General features: G+C 41.1%; 1 long non-coding RNA gene across 3 annotated transcripts in view; it reads right to left on the reverse strand.

Moving 5' to 3' along the window:
• Positions 1-20,039, reverse strand: part of LOC141763088 (uncharacterized) — a 129,273-nt gene that overhangs the window by 34,027 nt on the left and 75,207 nt on the right. For all 3 annotated transcript variants that reach the window (XR_012593009.1, XR_012593007.1, XR_012593008.1), the window contains exon 5: positions 14,594-14,662. This is a non-coding gene — a long non-coding RNA (uncharacterized LOC141763088). The remainder of the gene's footprint in view (positions 1-14,593; positions 14,663-20,039) is intronic.

A 20,039-nucleotide genomic window follows, 5' to 3' on the forward strand; every position in this document is an offset into this window, starting at 1 on the left:
AATTTGGTATTGCTAAAAGCAACAAGTCTATTTGAGTAATGAATGAACGCGTTCCACTGAATTCCTCTCCTTTTTCTGCTTTATTTTTCACCTACCATTTTTTATTTCTACGAGAGTGTGTGCGGGGGGAGGGCGAGCTATCACATTTGTCTCCATTGCAAACCCTAAAGCTAGGATAAATGAGTTTAAATGATAGAGCATTTGCATCACTGAGCAGGATTTTGGATGAATGAGCCGCGGCTCGTGATGAAATTCTACTCCGGGCTCGCCTTGTAATTTCAATCACATGTGAGGGCTCATGCGATTCAATTATTCTATAGGATCAAATCCAGTACGGGCTATCATATTTACATTTGCATGCAGATGGGGAAAAAAAAAAAAAAAGTATGGCTATCTGAACGGTTGGTGAAAAAGTCAAAGCAATTTCTTTATGCGTTCATGATTATATCAAATTTTCACTGGTTGTAATATTTATGAGATCATAGATAATTTACAGTAGCATATGCATACTAAAAAATGGTCCAAAGTTAATGCATGTTGGCTGTTTGTGTGCTTCTGCTGTCCGTAGTTTGTCTTGTAATTGTCCACCTGGGGACACGTGTTCCGCAAACACGTTTTAAATTTTCATATAACAGGAAGCAAGATAGACAGGACACTTTTTGAGCATATGAAAGTGTATTGTCTGTTTGTACAGTATGCACTGATGAAGACATCTACTTCCTACCAAACATCCCCATTATACCACATACATTATTTAAACATTCAACACACATTTCTATTGAGGTTCTGCAGTGATGACATCTAGCGCCACGCATCATATTGAAGGGCGGGAGGGCACCCTAGAAGGCAGTTTATCACGTTTTCTCCACTGGACTGCCACCCTAGAGGGTAGTTTATCATGTTTTCTCCACTGGACTGCCACCCTAGAGGGTAGTTTATCATGTTTTCTCCACTGGACTGCCACCCTAGAGGGCAGCTTATCATGTTTTCTCCATTGGACGGCCACCCTAGAGGGCAGCTTATCATGTTTTCTCCACTGGAAGGGCACCCTAGAAGGCAGTTGATCACGTTTTCTCCAATGGACGGCCACCCTAGAGGGTAGTTTATCATGTTTTCTCCACTGGAAGGGCATCCTACAGGGCACTGCATCAAGTTTTCTCCATTGGACGGCTACCCTAAAGGGCAGATTATCACGTTTTCTCCACTGGATGGGCACCCTAGAGGGCAGTTTACCACGTTTTCTCTACTGGGAGGACACCCTAAAGAGCAGTTTATCAGTTTTCTCCACTGGAAGGGCACCGTTGAGGGCACTTTATCATGTTTTATCTACCATAGGGGAATCCAAGAGTGCAATTTTGCTGTGTTTCTTTTGAACATCGGGGCAGGTTTATCCATATATCCATCATATAATGACATAACATGAATGATTATCAGTGATGCACCTTAAAGGAATAATTACATTTTGGGAAATTCTTTTTTTTGCTTTCTTGCAGAGAGTTAGATAAGAAGATTGATACCCCTCTCATGTCTACACGCTGAATATGAAGCTGTTAAGCTTAGCTCAAAGTCTAAAGACGCTCTGTCCAAAGGTAACAAAACAAATCTGTTAAAAAAAGCAGAGTATCTTGTGTTTTTAAACCATACAAAAACCAGTGTAAAAAGCCAAGATGAGGTTTTAAGAGGAGTTACATGCATCCTCGAGGCTTGTCATCATGGTGAAGTTGCCAGGCAACCATCTGAGACTCCTTGCTGAGACTTATTGGAGAAATGGCATTTAGATTTATTCAAGAATGTGCAGTACAACTAGTCAGCAAATGTAGCTACTTATAGTGATTTAATTGCAGATATCCATTAATTTCAGCGAACACCTCGCCAGTACTGCAGGACCTCGATTCATTATCTAATGTGCCACTGCACCAGTGTCATCAAGTTAACTTCTGCTGTATATAGAGCAACTCTTCTGTCTGTGGTTATTTGCTTCAAAGTGTTAACTGACCTGTTTACGTTGGCTTTACCTGTCTTCACTTTTGGAAGAAATCCCGAGGCGATTCCGAGGTCACATAAACCATGCCCCATTTGAAAGATACTGCCGCAGCACAGGCCGAGACAAAAGCGGTGAACTTCTGAACACTCTGAACTTTTAATAGTGTGTTTTCGGGGTCACTGCACACTGAAGGTAGAGGCGATGTGTCACAGTTGGCTCGCGAGTTGGGCTGCGTCCCAGAGGATTCAATATTCCATTAGGACTATTATTTCTAAAGTAGATTAATCCCTGTCATTTAACGCTTGGCTGATGTCCATTTGAAGTCATTATGAAGAAGCACTGACATTGTTTCATAAATTATTCACAACATTATCTGGGACTCTCTCCAGTCACCAAGCGGGGCTTTAAGGCTGGATCGCTTGTCACTGGAGAGAAACTTGTTCACCGCGATGGATTAAAAGGCGCGGTATCGTTTTCAACATGCATGCAGGTCGATTTGGGGACTTTGTTGGGCTATCATGCTATGTGTTGATTATGGCCCAGTTCATGAGTCAGCTCTGTATATTAATACACTTTCTCTACCCAGGACCTGGATTCAATTAAAAGGAAAAGACCAGAACTAACCTAAAAACAATGCTCATTATCTACATCCCTGTATTTGTTAGCTAATAATCAATATGTTCCTTTGCTGGATACATTTGTGGCATTAACTTGAATACACCGCATTTGATCTATTCTTATCTGTGTCTATTCCCCGCTGCAGCAATAACCCAGTTTCCCCGCAGGGATAATTAAAGTTTAATTTAATCTAATTCAGGAGGTGGCTTTTCTTTAAAATTCAAAACACAAAAAAAAAGGTTCTAATATGTGGAAATTGTGAGGAATAAATGGTGCAGTTTACAGTAAGGTGGGGTAATGCAGTTACATTTACATCATGTGTGAGTTGCTACCCTGCTGACACACAGTTGGACTGCTGTTAAAGGATTACGCTGTATAAACTATACATCATATGTTGTTTATCTTAGAGTCAGGTCTCCGTCGTCACTTCTTTAAAAAAGCACAAGCACTTCTTAGGAAGGACGCTTTCTATTGTGTTGTGTTTCAAAGACCGAAAACCAACAAATAATTGAACCTACTGTACAAGTAATGCTTGTTCCTCTTTCCATAGAGCTCCATTGTTGTCCAAAAACTATTAAAAATGCATCAATGTGCAACACTGTTGCACTGGATGACAAGCTCTTTCATCATAACAAACGTGGGCACTGTAGTTTGTTTAGTGAGTCCACCCCCAAATTCACTGTACTGGTGCTGTAAATTCACACTATGTATTAATACGCAGCTGAAAATAGTCTCCACAAATGCATCTTTTACTTCAGTTTGAGTAACATTTGCCAAAAACTACAATGCCCAGCTGTTTCAGGAAGTAACTGAACCTTTTTTGAAAACAAACTATATATATGCGAGCCATTTAAAGAGGATTTATTAAGCTTTTGTGCTTTCTCCCTTTCCTTTAGTGTGTTATATAGTTTTTTGTGCATGTAAAAGGTCTGCAAAGTCTGAAACGCCTCGCTTGAAGTCCCGCCTTTTCTTCCGTAGCGTGGTGATGTCACCAAGTAACACATTTGCATAATACCTGCCTAGCGGCTACTTTAGCACGCCCTCAAACAAAGCTAGTTAGAGCGGATTTTTAGCGGAGTCAGAAGAGTTTGGTTGACCAATCACAACAGAGTGGGCCAGCTGACCAATCACAGCAGACTGGACTTTTGGGAGAGAGGGGGGATCTTTAAAATATTTGTGCCACATACGGGGTAGGGAAGCCAAGACTATTGAGGGATGATATTTTACGCAGCTACTTTCTGCTTTATTTTAAACCCCAAATACTTTGCTGCACACTTCCAGGTAATTTGGTTCTTTATCTTATGAGGGAAACTCAGAGTAGAGCAGCTTCTCTTTCACGTTGAGAAGGTGATTGCGGCGTCTGATCAGGACTCCTCCCTGTGGAGATGTTTCGGGCAGGTCTGACAGGAGAGGGCACAATGTGGCAGACCCAGAACCCGCTGGAGGGATTACTTATATCCCAGCTGTCCTTGAAACACCTCGGGATCCCCCAGGAAGAGCTGGAGGATGTGGATGGAGTGTGCTGCCCCCGCAACTCAGACCCGGACGAGCAGCCAAACTGATGGATTCCTGCCAAGTACACTGGGGCCTTTTCTCTTGTGTTGGCTCGGATGTGTTGTTGTCAAGTACAGAAAGAATTGAGGATACCATACCGCTGTGTAATGCAACCAACACTGAAACCAGTTCCTCTCAATCAATAAGGGCTTACACGCTTTTAAGTTTCACATTTATCAGCTGTCACCATCAGTTCAGTTGGGTTTACGTAATGTTTTTCCCTGACTTGTATCTTTATTTTGCCGTTTGAGAGATGTTTGAAGATGCGCCACAGCTTGCCCCGGCACCTTGGGAAACAGCTAGCGACCTGAACATACTTGAGATAATTACCTATACTGATAAAGCCAGCTCATTCAACAGAGCTGTGCTTTGAAGCCTCAGCAGAGATCTAAAAATAATGGATACGCTGGCAACGCTGCATCATTGGATGCAGAGTTGCTACATCTCTTGAATGGGCCATTGTCTTGAGCACATGTAAAACATCTAATACGTATTCATTCATGCATTACAGTTTTTCTAACCCTGTTTAATCCTTTCCAGGGTCATGTCAATAATTATTAGAACTTCCTGGTTTGGCTCTTGTTGATGCTGCATGTGGTTACCATTCCTTCCCACATCCTTTATCTCAAGGCTGCTTTTAATATGTCAGTAAAGGGATTTATGAGTGTTACTTTTTAAGTTAATGCCCTGCTAATTCTTAAGATCTTTGAGATTATACTAAAATTGTATAAATTAAAGCTGCATTAATTGATCTTTTTGCTACGTGGGAGCAGTGGAACAAGCTGTAAGCATTAACAAAAAACATGGAGCATCATTAGTGTGTATTTGGATTAGTATTTCTGGCCATCTGATGGATATTAGTCCATTATTCACTTTCCTTTTAGCTCTTTTTTGGTCTCCACCAACTCCTGAGGGAAATATCTGGTAAACTGGGATACGTATCGTCATACAACTGTTACGAAAAGTCATGCCTGTACTATAGACACATATTACAGTGCATTACTTTTCGTAGGTATACGAACGGTGTATGCAAACAGCCTGAACTGGGTTGAAAAAAAGCCAAGTTGAAGGCCGTAAAACCAAAACCATTAGCTTAAAGATGCTAAAATGCTCCGTAGAGCTCAGGGGAACTGCAGCCAGGTGATAATTCTCTGTGGGTTTATCACTACAAAAACCTCTTTCACATCACACACACACACATATTTGATATGTTGTTGATATAAAAATATGGATTAGTGCAGCTTTAAGTTCCTTAAAATAATAAAATCCAACCCTTTTCTATTCAACCTGTCGGCACTTTTCCTGGAAAACAGAAGTGGCCTCGGAATGACTTCTGTGTGTGTTTTCAGGCTCACGTCAAAATTGACATGTACACAACAACATGCACACGCATCACCCATCTAACTGGCCTTTTCATTTCATCCATCACCTTGCGTGCACTATCTCCCCGTCAGTCCTCAAGGATGGCGTCTGTTCCTTGTTTTGTTTGACAGATACATGTACTGTAGATCTCGGCAAGCTTTGTTTGCGCTGCAGCTAATGGATTCTAATGAAGCATCTATAATAATCTGACAAGCTTTACGGCCAGTGGACACAAAAGATACTCAACTCGGAGACAACTCCCATACCCGATGCACCGAAGAAAACACAGCACTCAGGCGGCACACGGCAGGTTGTCACCTCGCATTACCTTGTGCAATATTATCCAATAAAATAACTTCCCCCTGCTCCTCCACTTCCTGTCAAAGGAGGATGATATTAAGATGTTTTAAAGCAACGGCGTATATATATATATATATATATATATATATTTATACGGCAGCCCGAGAAGGGAAAGGAACTGCTCCCTCTCAGATCAGGTGTGATGCAGAAAAAAAAAAATATCCGCTTATTCGCTTTCTCGTTTACTTTTTATATATATATATATATCAACATAAGAAGAATGGCTCCAAAAGAAGAAAATGAAGACTTTTTGGGAGTGACGCCACACCGCACAGGCCGAATGAGACCTGAGCCACGTGGAAGTAATCAGAGAAGCCACCGTAAAGTTTATAGCGTCGCCACAACTCAGGAATGTCGCGTTACGTCTCCTCGGCCCAATCGCAAACATAAAGCGCCGTACAATACCATACATCTTATATAGCCTTTTAACTTTTTACAGCTCATAATGCAATGTAATTTAGCTCTAACCCTCAAGCTCGTCGAGTACATTTTTCATGAAGACTTTCTTTATGAATTCTCTCTATTGCACATGGAAATTCTTCAAATGCCAAGGTGCCAACGAAATGCAGCAGAGCTTAACTAATTCCTGGGATTAATCATAGTGCGGCTAAAAAAGGTGGAATTTTTGAGGAAAAAAAAGCTCATTAACTATTTTTAGTTGCTAGATTCACTTCCCTTCATCAGGTCATCTCTCTACCACCCACTCTCTCATACATATGGGAGTAATAGAACCTTGGAAACAGCCATTGGAGTGTGTTTCAAGTCTGTCTTGCCTGGTTTGCAGGCCTAGGTCCAAGCCGCCATATTTTGTCTTACTGTTTGAATTAATGCTGATCCAGAATCTGCTGCCAGAGATGGAGCAACTTCAGTTGTTTTTAGGATATGAAATTGCGCTTCCTGTTTTTTTGTTCTAATGTAGAGATCTTTTGAGTGAGACATCTGAGTAGAGAACAGCTGCTTTTCATTTGCATCTGTGCTGCTTTTTTTTCCCCACCACAGATGGGAAAACATTGCAGTGAAGCAGTATAGATGATACAGTTACTTTGCATATATGGTTTGCTTTTATAATCTCTTGCGATCATGTTAAATACATTTCAATGTCAATCCATCTGACAGTGTATCTTCTAGTATGTGGGTTCCCGAGCATTGCCGTATCTAATTCCTCTAACATGTTGCTATAACAGCCTCTATTCTGCTGAGAAGGCTTTCCTCAAGATTGTGGATCCTGGCTGCAGGGATTTGCTCCCATTCAGCCATAATAGCATTGGTAAAGTCGGGCACTGAGGTGGGGTGATAAGACCTGGCTCGCACTCCAATACATCCCAAAGGTGATGGATGTGGTTGAGGTTGAACTTCTTCAACAACAATCTGGGAAAACATCTTCTTTATGGACCTCAATTTGTACACGGGGGCATTGTTCTAGGGAACTAAGACCTGATGCAAGACCCAAGTTGGACCAGGTCTGAGTTATTTTGGCATTACTCATGGGGCTTGTGTGTCACTGCTTGGAGCTGGAAACGAAGCAACAATTCTTGTGCTGGTGTTTCTTGAGGAGGTTTGAAACTCTGTAGAGAGTGTTGCGACTGAGGACAAACTATTTTGATGCGCTGCAGCTCAGCGTGGCGTATTGCTTCATGGCTGAGCTGCTGTTGCTCCTACTGTAAATGTTTCCCCTTCAAAACAGCAGCACTTGATGTCATAGAAAGACAGTATCCCTGCAGGGTGACTGAACCCTTCAGTATGCAGCCCAGTCGCCTGGAAAAAATGTTTGCATTGTTCGTTTCTGCAAACAATGAATATGTTGAATGTCCATATTTTTGCATTCGGTCAGATGACATAGGACAACAAGCAACGCGCAGAGCAAGTGACTTAGTATATCAAGCGACCGTTTATGAAAGTTATGTGGTATAATAACGAGTATATGAGGCGGTAAAGTCCACTAAGGGCGGGTGGGAGGTTTGGTGTATGGGTTAAACAAACACAGGAGTTTCAACCAGGAGTCTGAAAAGTAAATGTTAACTTTACAATTGTTATGTAATATTGTTACGCTTGTAACATTGTGTAAGAAAGTGCGCTAAGGATGGTGGTTATTTATGAAAGCTAGTTACGTTGTTATGTTATGTTGTTACGTTATGTTATGTTACCTCGTTATGTTACATTGTTGCATTACGTTCTTACGTTCTTATGTTACGTTACACTGTTACATTATGTTATGATATGTTGTTACTTTACAATGTTAGATTACATTGTTATGTACATTGTAACGTTATATTGTTACGTTACATTGGTATGTTACCTTATTTTACGTTACCTTATGTTATGTTACCGTATGTTATTTTACCTTGTTACGTTACTTTACGTTGCGTTGCGTTGCGTTGCGTTGCGTTGCGTTGCGTTGCGTTACATTATGTTACATTGTTATGTTCGTTGTTATGTTACATTGTTATGTTATGTTGTTATGTTACCTTGTTATGTTAGGTTCTTACATGATGCTGTTATGTTACGTTATTATGTTCAATTTTTACGTTTCGTTGTTATATTACGTTGTTAACGTCACATTGTTATTGTTGTCATTTTAACACAAACCATGAGCTTTTATCGAACCATAACCAAGTAGTTTTGTTGCCTAAACCTATTTAAAGGTTTTACGACGTTAACCACGTGACATTGCGCTTTTCTAAAAGTGTGATACAAGGCTGATATGAAACGTATTTATGCAACATTGACATTCAACGAATCTCATACTGAAGAACATACAATGCCAAAAAAAAATTCTGGCGACTAGGTTGCATCACGACTCATTCCGCTGTGAAGTCTTGTTGTTATCACAGATTGCATGGCCGTATGCTAGATATATGTGGCTGAGGCAGCTAAACCCAATTAGATTGAATCGTGGTCATGTCTGATGATTTGAATGACACTATAAAACAACAAGCATCCTCCACTGACTAAAAAACAACATAGCAATGTCTAGGCAATCCACACAAACAGCAACGCTGATCAGCTGATCTCATTATTGCATCTCCAGTGCAGTCATTCCTCAAACCCCCCTTTTCTTTCCCCCCCTTCTTTTGTTTTCAAGGACAAGTCTCCTCTCCTTTCATTTCCCCACATTAGCAGAATAGAAGCTTGCCAGTGTCATCCAGACATTGTTTATGTATAGTTTTAGCACCATGTTGGGCTCATTATTGATTTCTTGAAGTGGCACGCCTCCATCTTGGCTACCGAACGGCGCCGCCGAAGCCTTTTGTGTCCGACTCAAACAAGCGTTTCAGTGCTTTGGCTTATTCAGATTATATATTTATATTCAGGAGTGGAGCTTGAAGTCAGCCGCCTTCCCTATTAGGGAGGGTAACCTTCTTCTCGCTGCCGAGCCTCTTCCCAATTACAGTGACTATTGCTGATGAAATGGCTGTGCAACATGGTGACTTGCCATTTGGCCAATTATTCTTAATGAAGCACCACAGAGAGAGAAGGATATCTGTGCTGTGGCATGCTGTGTTTTTAATATCTGCACAAGGACAATAGTATAAGTGTTTCAGATTTGACTAATCCATCGTTTTGAGCATGTTTCTATCATTTGTCATCGCCTGTGGAGCTCACTGATCACGGACAATGGACTCTACAATTTGAGATATTAAAGAATTCCATGTCGTGTTCTCAAAATGATAAAATATTGAGCCCTAATCTCGGCTCTTCATCAATATTTTTGCCTCTGATTAATCATTTAATGTTCCATTTAAATTCCGGAGCGCTCTTGAGATGTAATAGGTTTTTTGTTTCCCGGCCCTTACTCATCCAGATTCGTTGAGCATGGATGCTTTCCCCCCCTGTCAATGCTGCTCGCTTCACATTCATACAGCTCGACAAGTTCACAGCTGGGAGCTGCTCAGCACGGCTACAGCCTTCCACTTCTGGCCACTGAGCAGCTCCACTGGAGCATTTAGCAGTTAAGTGTCTTTCGTGAAGGTACATCATCGGTCGGTCTGCAGGGAACGGAGAGAGCTACTTATTCACTTACAGTAGGCCCGGAGCGCACTGTACGTCATAAACCCAAACCGCTTTAATGCTCTCATTAAACTTATACTTTGCATTTACATCGCCACTAAATCTTGTCTGATATTAACAAATTCAAAAGGTTTTTTTTTCACGTGACTATTAACTGCTTCATTCGGGACATTTATTAGTACCTGCGGCACTAAAAGCTTTGTTTATTTGGATTCTGCAATGACAAATAGCTCCATTAAATTCCATTAATTCAGAGATACAGTACAACCTAATATTTTTCTTGCTTGCCTTGCCCACTCTCTACCTCCAATGCAGCACACAAAGGCTTTGATTGAAGTTCCAGTAAAATCAGCCTCCTTTGTATGCAGGACGTGTTTGACAGCTTTTTGACTCCCCGTACAAAATGGCCATTATGTTTTAGTGTTGACGGATATACAACTAAACCCATAAAGTACAGGAAAATCAATACAGAGCAGTGCAAAGAAAGACAGACAAATAAATAAGTAAGGGACCCGGGGTTTACAGCAGGTTACATCAGATAATCGGTTCTTTAGTTACAGACAGTTCAGACAATAACCGAATCATAGGTGAAACTCATCCTCGTATCACTAAAGGATCAAAAGAGCTCTTTCATATTCTCAAGCTGAATATTCACCGATGGACCCGGGTCAGAAATACAGCCTTGCGTAACAATGAAAATCTCCACGTAAGCTACTGCAACATCACTATAACATTTCCACTCCAGCCCTGTAAATCACGTCTAATTTTTCCGCAAGTTTTCAGAAACAACATCACGGTTCTGAGGCAGCTTTTAGTTGCTTGGAGATAACAGTGTGTCTGTTTTATGATGACAGTTTTCACCTCCTCTTTTGTTTCTGCCTGCAGCCCATCACACCGGAGCTCTGAAAGGTTTTTACCGCTTCGTGTCATATCAACATACCTGAACATCTCAAGGTCTGGGACTGGATTTTTCGACATGTAATCAAGGATATCATACTGATAATTGATTTAATTTAGGGCTGTCAAAGTTAACGCGATAATAACGAGTGCAAATTTGCAAGAGTTAGAAGCTAGAATCTGGAGAGAGAAGATACGGGCATCATATGAAACTAGGAAACCTAAGGAATCCATTGGTACCATCCATGTCATACTAGCTTGTCGTGAAGGAGGTTAAATAACGCTCCAAACTTGCGCTAAACTTTGGCGAGGAGAAACTGCCATGGCCATTTTCAAAGGGGTCCCTTGACCTCTGACCTCAAGATATGTGAATGAAAATGGGTTCTATGGGTACCCACGAGTCTCCCCTTTACAGAACAGGTAAAGATGCTGTACATCGCGCTGCCGTTCCATCAAAAATAGACTATTTAAGCTTCTGCGATGCGTCTGTCGGAATCACAAGCGTTATGTAGGCATGATCAGCTACAGCGGCTGAATCAGTTGCGCCCGGTGTCAAACTATCTCAAGGTTGGAAATCGAACCCACCACTGGTTATGTGCGCAGTGTTTCTCTTGATCTTGCCCAGTATAAGACACAAGCGTCTGAACACCGAGAGGCAGAGGAGAAGACGTCGAAATCATCCAGAGCAATGCAGGCGGAGCATCAAGGCCACTGTGGCCGCGGGGCATACGATTTACAGAAGGGCGTCGAGGCCAGACAGAGGGGTCATGACCGCCGTGGCTGTCGATGAAATCCCTGCCCTGACTGAGATGTGTTTTTTTTACTGTTTACACTGCAGTTTTACTACTGCAGTAATTCTCTGTGAGCAATAATGTACCATTTTAGATCACGATTCATGGCATAGAACTCAACTAGTATCAAAGAAATCAAGAAGTAAAGTGAAACAAGTGACCTTGAGTTTCTTATACCTCGTAAGGCAATGTACAAACAGCCCTGTCTGTATTTATATTAGATTAACCACACTATACAGTGGACCTATTGAAATTAAGAATCTGATTATGTGGAGAAATACACTTTTTGCTGCAGCATTCCTACTGCAAAGCTTTGCTTATTTTAATGTAGCACCTCCAGCGAAAGCTCAGAAATAAAAACAGGTTGTGTACTCAAAACAGGTCCAGAAACAAAGAGGCATGCAAGGGTAAAAAAACAAGGCTGGCAGAGAAATGAGAGGCGGGAACGGTGCTGCCGGTGTGGCACAAAAGGGCAAAAAGCCACGGCGAAGGTTCAGGCGTAGTATAAACTAAGAGGGTTGATGAGGCGGATTGGGAGGTGGGTGTGGGAGTCAGGTGGAGGACTCCTGCAGGAGAGCGAGGGAACGGCAGCGACCGGAGAGATTAATGACTGCAGACCTTCTTTGACGACCTTTCCAATTAATCCTCTATTGACCTTTACAGTGGAGTCACGCTCCGGAGCTCTTAAGGCCACCGCTATTACTGTTATAACTTTATTTTTTAGTGAGAACAATTTAATTCAGTATGTTAATAGGTGGTAAAAGGTCCAGAGCAAATTAACTCAAAAACTCATCTGCTAATGGCAAACCAGCTAATCTCCATTTTTTTTTTTTTTCCTGTGGAGGCAGAACTGTACATAATTTCTCAGCAACAGGCGGTAATGTGAGAGAGAAATCACCGGCATATTCTATCTTAAATGAATGGCTCCCCAGATTAGCAGCCATAATGCATCTGAATTACATTACAGCACCTTTTCCCCGGCAAAAAAAACAACTAATCCTGTCTAAATAGGGCTCATTTTAACTGCCGTTTGCTTGTTTCATTTTCATACGAGAAGTCTCAAGGGCAGGCACCTTTAAAAGAAGTTTGCCGGCCTTGGGAGCTGCTTTCACAGTTAAGACTGTAAAGTTGTTGTACGCTCCCTTTGAGAGGAGTCTTAATTAGTGTGCCAAAAGGAAGGAGATGGTCCAATGGTTGAATATTCCCACAAAGAAGAAGTCTTTTATTTCAAGGCTAGGCGATTTATTATTTTTTTATTAAAAAAACAAAAAAACTTCCTGCTGAAATTTTGAGGAAAAGCCTTTTTACTTCCACTGTTTGGCACCTTTGAAAACTGGCTGATTTATTCCTTCCAGTTCTGTTAGAAAGCCAGTCTGCACCAAAGATCATCCCTCCCCGCCCACACGCGCACGCACGCACAAAAGCACACATTAGCGCACGCTAACACCACCCACCGACACAACAGGACGCCACGCAGACACGAATCCCGACACACGGTTCTCGCCCACCACGTGTATACGCACGGTCAACCACACACACGCACTCACATGCCGGGCGTACACAATCAAAGAGGGACGGCGGGTATGGCTCATCCCTCAGGTGGATTTCTTTAAATTCAAAGAGTAAAGAAAGGACAAACGTGGGCCTTTTATATAATCACCTCATTTTAAATAAACTCTTTAGCCTCATGTTCATTTTAATAACATAGGGATGGGATTTGATGTGGACAGAAGTGAGAAAAAAGGGGATTTCTTTGGTGTGGTAATCACAGGTGAGGAATGAAGGGGAGGGGAGATGAAGGGAGGAACGCTGGAAATGACCGACCGCCTGTTTTTTTATTCCATTTTATTGATTTCTTTTGTAGCTCTGCGTTGCTGTATTTATCTTCAGGGTGCACACTGACATTTACTCAAGCATACATACAGCACAAACACACATTTATTACCTCTTGGTCTTCTTCCAGTTCTATAAAGCATCGCCCAGACCGTGTCCACCTAAAGCCTTAACTTAAAAAGGCACACGGTGTGATTTTATAGTGCTGGGGAAATTTATGGATCAAAACCCCAGTCAGACAAGAAAGTGGCACTGATTCATTCCTGCGTCCTGTGTAGTACGGATGTACCCAAATCCAAATTTGTTATTTGGGAAAGTAAAAATAATGCAATAGAAACTGATATTTCTACTGTAGTTGGTCGTTATTATGTTATGGTCGTTACGTTTCTTCAAATCGATTTATATGATTGTGGAAGGCAATGATATTAAAAAGGCTACGGCTGTCAACCTTAACGCGTTACTAATGCGTTAATGCAAAACTGTTTTAACGCCACTAATATCTGTAACACATTAACGCAGGGCTCAGTTTTAAAGCTAGAGTGAAGAAGGGTCCCTTGACCTCTGACCTCAAGATACGTGAATGAAAATGTGTTCTATGGGTACCCACAAGTCTCCCCTTTACAGACATGCCCACTTTATGATAATCACATGCAGTTTGGGGCAAGTCATAATCAAGTCAGCACACTGACACACTGACAGCTGTTATTGCCTGTTGGGCTGCAGTTTGCTATGTTATGATTTAAGCATATATTTTATGTTAAATGTAGTACCTGTGAGGGTTTCTGGACAATATCTGTCATTGTTTTGTGTTGTTAATTGATTTCCAATAAATAAATATATACATACATTTGCATATAGCAGCATATTTTCCCACTCCCATGTTGATAAGAGTATTAAATACTTGACAAATCTCCTTTTAAGGTGCATTTTGAACAGATGTAAAATGTGATTAATCGCGATTAACTGTTTTAAAATTGATTGACAGCCTTAAAAAAGGCCCATTCTGTTTGCAACGTTGGACTTCTATATGCTGTAGTTGCCCCCAGCTTCCCACCGAGTCAGCGCACAGCAGGCAGCGGGCTGACAGCTGACCGTTCCCAGCTGGCTTCCTATCAAACCACCGCCAGCTAATACATCAGTTTGAAAGCTTAACAGTCTAAATGTAAAAAGAAAAAAGACATTTTACCTTGTATTTCGGTCAATATGCATCCATTTGAGACATAACAGCCATAGGTTGAGAGCAGTGTGGAGGCACCTTTAAAAATAAAAGAGAGAGAGAGAGAGAGACATTAAAATACAGTATGAGGATGTGGAAATAAATTTCATAATTAATTATATGCCAATATTAAATCAATTTGATGCTTTGAAGGCACAACAATTGCCCGATCTAACATGACTATTGGTATAAACCGCGCCCACTTCTGCTCTTCTATCCGAATAGAGAGAGAGAGAGAGAGATAATTGTGTTGGTTGAACAGATATAGATACAGATAATGACGTCTCTGCTGTGATGTACTCATGTAGCTAACAATACGTTAGACAACAGACAGTAAGGTAACATTGAAGATCTATATTTGTATCTTACTAATGACTGCAATCTAAACAGCATCTCTACAGGGAATTATCCTCCAGCAGAGCAGAGTTATATTACAGGAGATGGAAGTGGATGCCAAAATGATAACTTTCTCCTTTATGTGCTCTCCAGTTCTCTGTTCCACGGGTGTATTAAGAGAACTGAACAAAGATGCACCTAAAAAACTTTTTTCAGGCTCCCTCAGGACTCTGCATTTGTTGGGCCTATAAAGGATGAGTCATTCTCTGGCTTAGCTGACTGACTTCCTCTTGGCTCTGTGCACACATGAATGGCATGAGCATAACTGACTGATACAGCCCTTTAAGACCTTTCAAATATCAGTGGACCAAGCGACCAATTTATTGGCCAGTGTGCATCATTTAACCTGAAATTCCTCATACTGAAGACCTCATACTGCTGTGTCCATGTTCTTGCTCCAACCAAGACAGTTTCAGTTTCAAAATCAGGGAGAGTAGCTGATTATGTCTAAATCAGTGGGCTACTTCCAGGTCTGAAAAGTGAAGCCAATACTGAAGTGCCTTAAACTTGCTTTCTTTCTAACAGCCAGCAGGGGGCGACTCCTCTGGTTGCAAAAAGAAGTCTGATTGTATAGAAGTCTATGAGAAAATGAGCCTACTTCTCACTTGATTTATTACCTCAGTAAACATTGTAAACATGAGTTTATGGTCTCAATCGCTAGTTTCAAGTCTCCTTCAATACAGCATGATGTTCATTTAGTAAATTATGGTCCCATTTAGAGTCAAACAGACCATAAAGCAGGGGATGCTTTAGGGCGTGGCTACCTTTTGATTGACAGGTTGCCATCACAGTGTTGTGCAGTTTGGGAGTTGTCCGTTTTTTCATCTTACAACTTACAACAGTTTTCAGTTCATGAAAGTTAATTATAACATTTACGTCACCTAAAAATGTCTTATTCAGCGTTCGGTTGTACTTAGCTCCACCCTCTCGTGTTTCATCTGGTTGCAAAAAAACGAGTGTGCCGGCCAAAAACCAAGATGGCAATGGACAAAAACTAAGAGGGCGACGGATAAAATGTCAAACTCAAGGCTTCAAAGTTGTAGTCAACAAACCAATGGGTGATGTCGGGGTGACTAAGTCCACTTCTTATACACAGTCTATAGTCTAAATGGAATTATCCAAAGAACTCATTATGTATTGTTTTCAGCTGAAAAAATTAATGTATTGGTTTTTATTTGGAGTATAAAAAATGTAAAATATTTTACTAAAAATCACTAATACGGTATATAGGGATATGGGTGCAAAAATGCAATGCAGTAGTAGTAGTATTTATTTATTTTTTTTACATTATATTAGTGTTGAATGTCTGAGCTGTGTTTGATGCTTGATCAGTGTCTTGCTGCAGCAGGAAATATACCTTCTGAAAACCATGAGCCGTATGCATCAATAGATTCTAAAAGGGACGGTATGCATTTTTCCTATATAGGGCGGCATGAGTTCGAACCCAACATTGAAAGAAATGCATGTATTTAAAGTAGCGTGACTTATGGGTATAGAGAAACACACATCCTGTCAGATCAAGCGCACGCCATTAGAAACCATTAGCTCTTATTTGTCTGTTTTGCTTCTCTTCAGGGACTCTTTCCACGCAACCAAACTCTCCCCTCCGAGCCGCCTTATTTGACTTGAGGGTGCATCTTTGCTCATCAGTTTCAAAGAAACGCTGACGTCGGAGAGTCCCCCGTCTTTGTTTTCTTCTTTTCCCTCTTATTTTTTATTCATCTGTTTATGTTTTTATAACCATAGCATAGAGCGCTCTTCCGGGCTATTTTGTGTATTTGGGTCAGAAATGTTTTTCTTTCTTTCTCGCAGCTGTCGCCAGTATTGATATCAATCTTTTATTTAGCATAAAGCTGACTCTGACTTTAACACAACATTTTAATATCCCATCCAGACGCGCAGGGTGTTTTATTGAGTGCTGCTTGATTTTACACACCGGAAAAGCATTGTGTGTGTGGCCACTGTCTGGGAGTGACAAAAAACAAGACTGCACTCCAGCTGATGGAGTAGTCACTTCCATAAATCATGAGTACATCTCATAACATCAAGTTTGGTCTCAGACCCTGGGAATAGGACGCACAATGAGCCGGTGTGCGCGCACTCCAGATTGAATTCTTAATCTTCCCATTTGCCGTTTCATCTGTTGTAGTGGGAAATGATGCATCAGCCTCTAGATGCCAGAAATATTAATATCATTCTCCAAAGTCAGACATGTCTCCACTGACTGCCTATAACAGATAATTAGAAATGCTTTGCTGAACTATTCAAACACACATAAACAAACAACTAATATGTGTTTATGGACTCCACGTTGACGGAAACATGGCAAGGTGATACAGTGTTCCCAGAAAGTGACACATCACCTTCAGGCGTGTTTTTGCTCGACTGCTCCCTTGAGCAACGCCGTCCTTATATTCTTTTTTTATTATTGAATTGTGATATGTTCCTGAAGCTGTAATTTTAACCATGAATCATTGATGAATGGCCCACATCCGACGGTTGCTGGTGGTGACACATAGTGGCACTTTTTCCTGTAACAGAGCTGCACTTTCATTTCATCAAATGAAGACAGATGTCTGACACTCCCATTTCAAAAACCCCAATCACTACAGAAGCCCGGTGTAATTGAAGAAATGCAGTCTTGCGAGAGCCAGGGGCATGCGTCATATGCTTTTTTTGTTTTTATCAAGTACTTTTTTGGCAAAACTAGCACTTTTTCTTATATAGAAAGAGTTGTCCTTGGGGTAGAGCGATGGAGGGGCGACGTGAAGAAGTAATTTCTTTCATCAACCCCAAAACCCCTCAGAGGCCCCGTAATCCTCGACGTCCGCCAGAATTGGCGGCGTCACGTTCGTGCTCTGTAGCAGCTGCGGGAGACGATGTGCTGCCAATCTAGCCGTGTGCCAAATTCACTCGTGAATGCATAAACATGAAAGATCCCTTCCAGACATGTGTTATCGATTGGCTTCCAAACTAGTTGTGATCAGGGATGTGGTGCTATGTGGTTGAGTCGTGGCTCGTTTCGGAGGTTGTGTAACCACTGATCCTAAGTTGGCAGACAAAAAATATCTGACCACATGATCACAAATGTCTGATGGACTTTATAAATAGTTTCATCATGTTGAGAATGTTACTTTTGAGGCCTTTATACACCGGGGGAGTGACGAATAAACGACACGAATATGTGAAATACTCGTGAATATTTTGCATCAAAACTATTCATACCAGCAGAGCTCACTATTTTATGTTTGCTTTAAGCAAAGTGTTCGGAGTCTAGGGCTTTTATTGTGAAAAGGAAGAACAGAAGGAGTGGATCTAGTATGCACTGTCTTTGTCAAGGCGGAAAGGAGTAATGAAGTCTGCCTTCTGGCTTCGTACTATAGATGTACAATATAGTGTATGTCCGTTCCGCACAATTTGATTGGTTGATGCTTTTATTTGTGGTGCGAAAGCTCAGAAAAATTGACCTCATCTCGCTTTTTTGCCTCGTGATATTCACGTTCTGGGGTGTAGTGCTATTTTGGCTTATTTCAAAAGGTTGCACTGTTCCTACGGTGGCGAGATTACATACATTAGTCAACAATAACTAACCACACAATCACAAATGTTAGATAGACTATTTAGTTTCCTTTCAGCCAAATGGTCTGAGTGAATTTGCCTCTGGTAATCAATCAACACACCTTACATACCAATATGACAATTTGGACCATTCCATTGGTTTCTATTGGCTCACTTACATGACATTTGCTTTTAGTGGTGATTGGATCTTCAAGCGCTCCGGCGGCATTACACCTATGGTTGTGATGTCACAAATCCTGCCTTTACTCACATTTCCATCAGCAGATGAATGTTAAAAACAGCCCTCTAGTGTCAAACACTGCACATTCATCACTCTGAGCAATAAAAGTCAAATGAAGCAACAATATGTAAAACACATTTTCAAGTGGAGGGGGGCTTTAATTTGATATTTAATGATGGATTGTCTTAGTTATTGGCGTTGTCCCTGCAGCAAAACTACTTTTTTTAGTGTTCGTTTGAATCACTTCTGCAATAAAGTTTGTGAAGAAGGAGGAATCCCTTCTGGTAATAAACACTATTCAGGAAATACAGATACTACAAACAGTAATTAAAACAACGACCATAAAGGTCAGTTACATCAATAATCAATGAGCTGCAAATGTGAATTTAATAAGCTTGTATAACAGCCACAAAAGTCAGCTTAACAATTCTAATCAATATTGGAAATATGGCTGTGAAACGCTACTTAATGTCACCAGATTGGCTTTACATTGCACGACTGGAGACATTTAGTGCAGCATTAAGGTCAGCTCCTCATCTCAGCATACATCTAGCGAACATTATCTGAAGCAAAGTTCTTGTCAGCTCTTCGCCCCCGTCTCGTAATGTGACTTTTGGTACAAGACTGGGGGGAAAAAGAGCATCAGGGGAATCTTATTTTTTTAAAGCGTTTTGATCTAAAGTGTATGTATGGATGTCGGAGGAGCCGTGCAGCATTCAGCTGCCTTGGCTTCAGCATGCGGTTTGATGTGACATTCCCTCTCATCCGCAGAGAAAGAGAACAGTGGGTAGCGTTGGCGAGTCTGTGTGATGGTCCTGTATTATCATGCACAGATCAGGAGTTGATTCCAACTGGGGCCACCCATGCTGGCAGTATATGATTGTAAGGCACTGCAGTGATGTTTAAGGCTACAGGGGGAGTCTAACGGAGCCGAGGTTCAAATGTCAGGCTGGTGATGAATAAATAGCAATAGGACGGAGGGAAAACACAAGAAAAATTCCAACAGGAAAAAAATCAATACAGCATATATCACAATATTTTTGCGTGACAATATTGTATGAACACATGGACATCAAGAAACAGTCTTTTATTATATAAACTATTAGGGCTGGGACGATACACCTTTGATACTATCACGATACTTAGGTGCCTTTTTCGATATATATTGTGATTTTTAAGCTTGTTGTTAACACTAGACCATGGGAAAAAGTTGAATCATAC

This window comes from Sebastes fasciatus, chromosome 24 (genome assembly GCF_043250625.1).
Source record: "Sebastes fasciatus isolate fSebFas1 chromosome 24, fSebFas1.pri, whole genome shotgun sequence".
Classification (NCBI taxonomy): Eukaryota; Metazoa; Chordata; class Actinopteri; order Perciformes; family Sebastidae; genus Sebastes; species Sebastes fasciatus.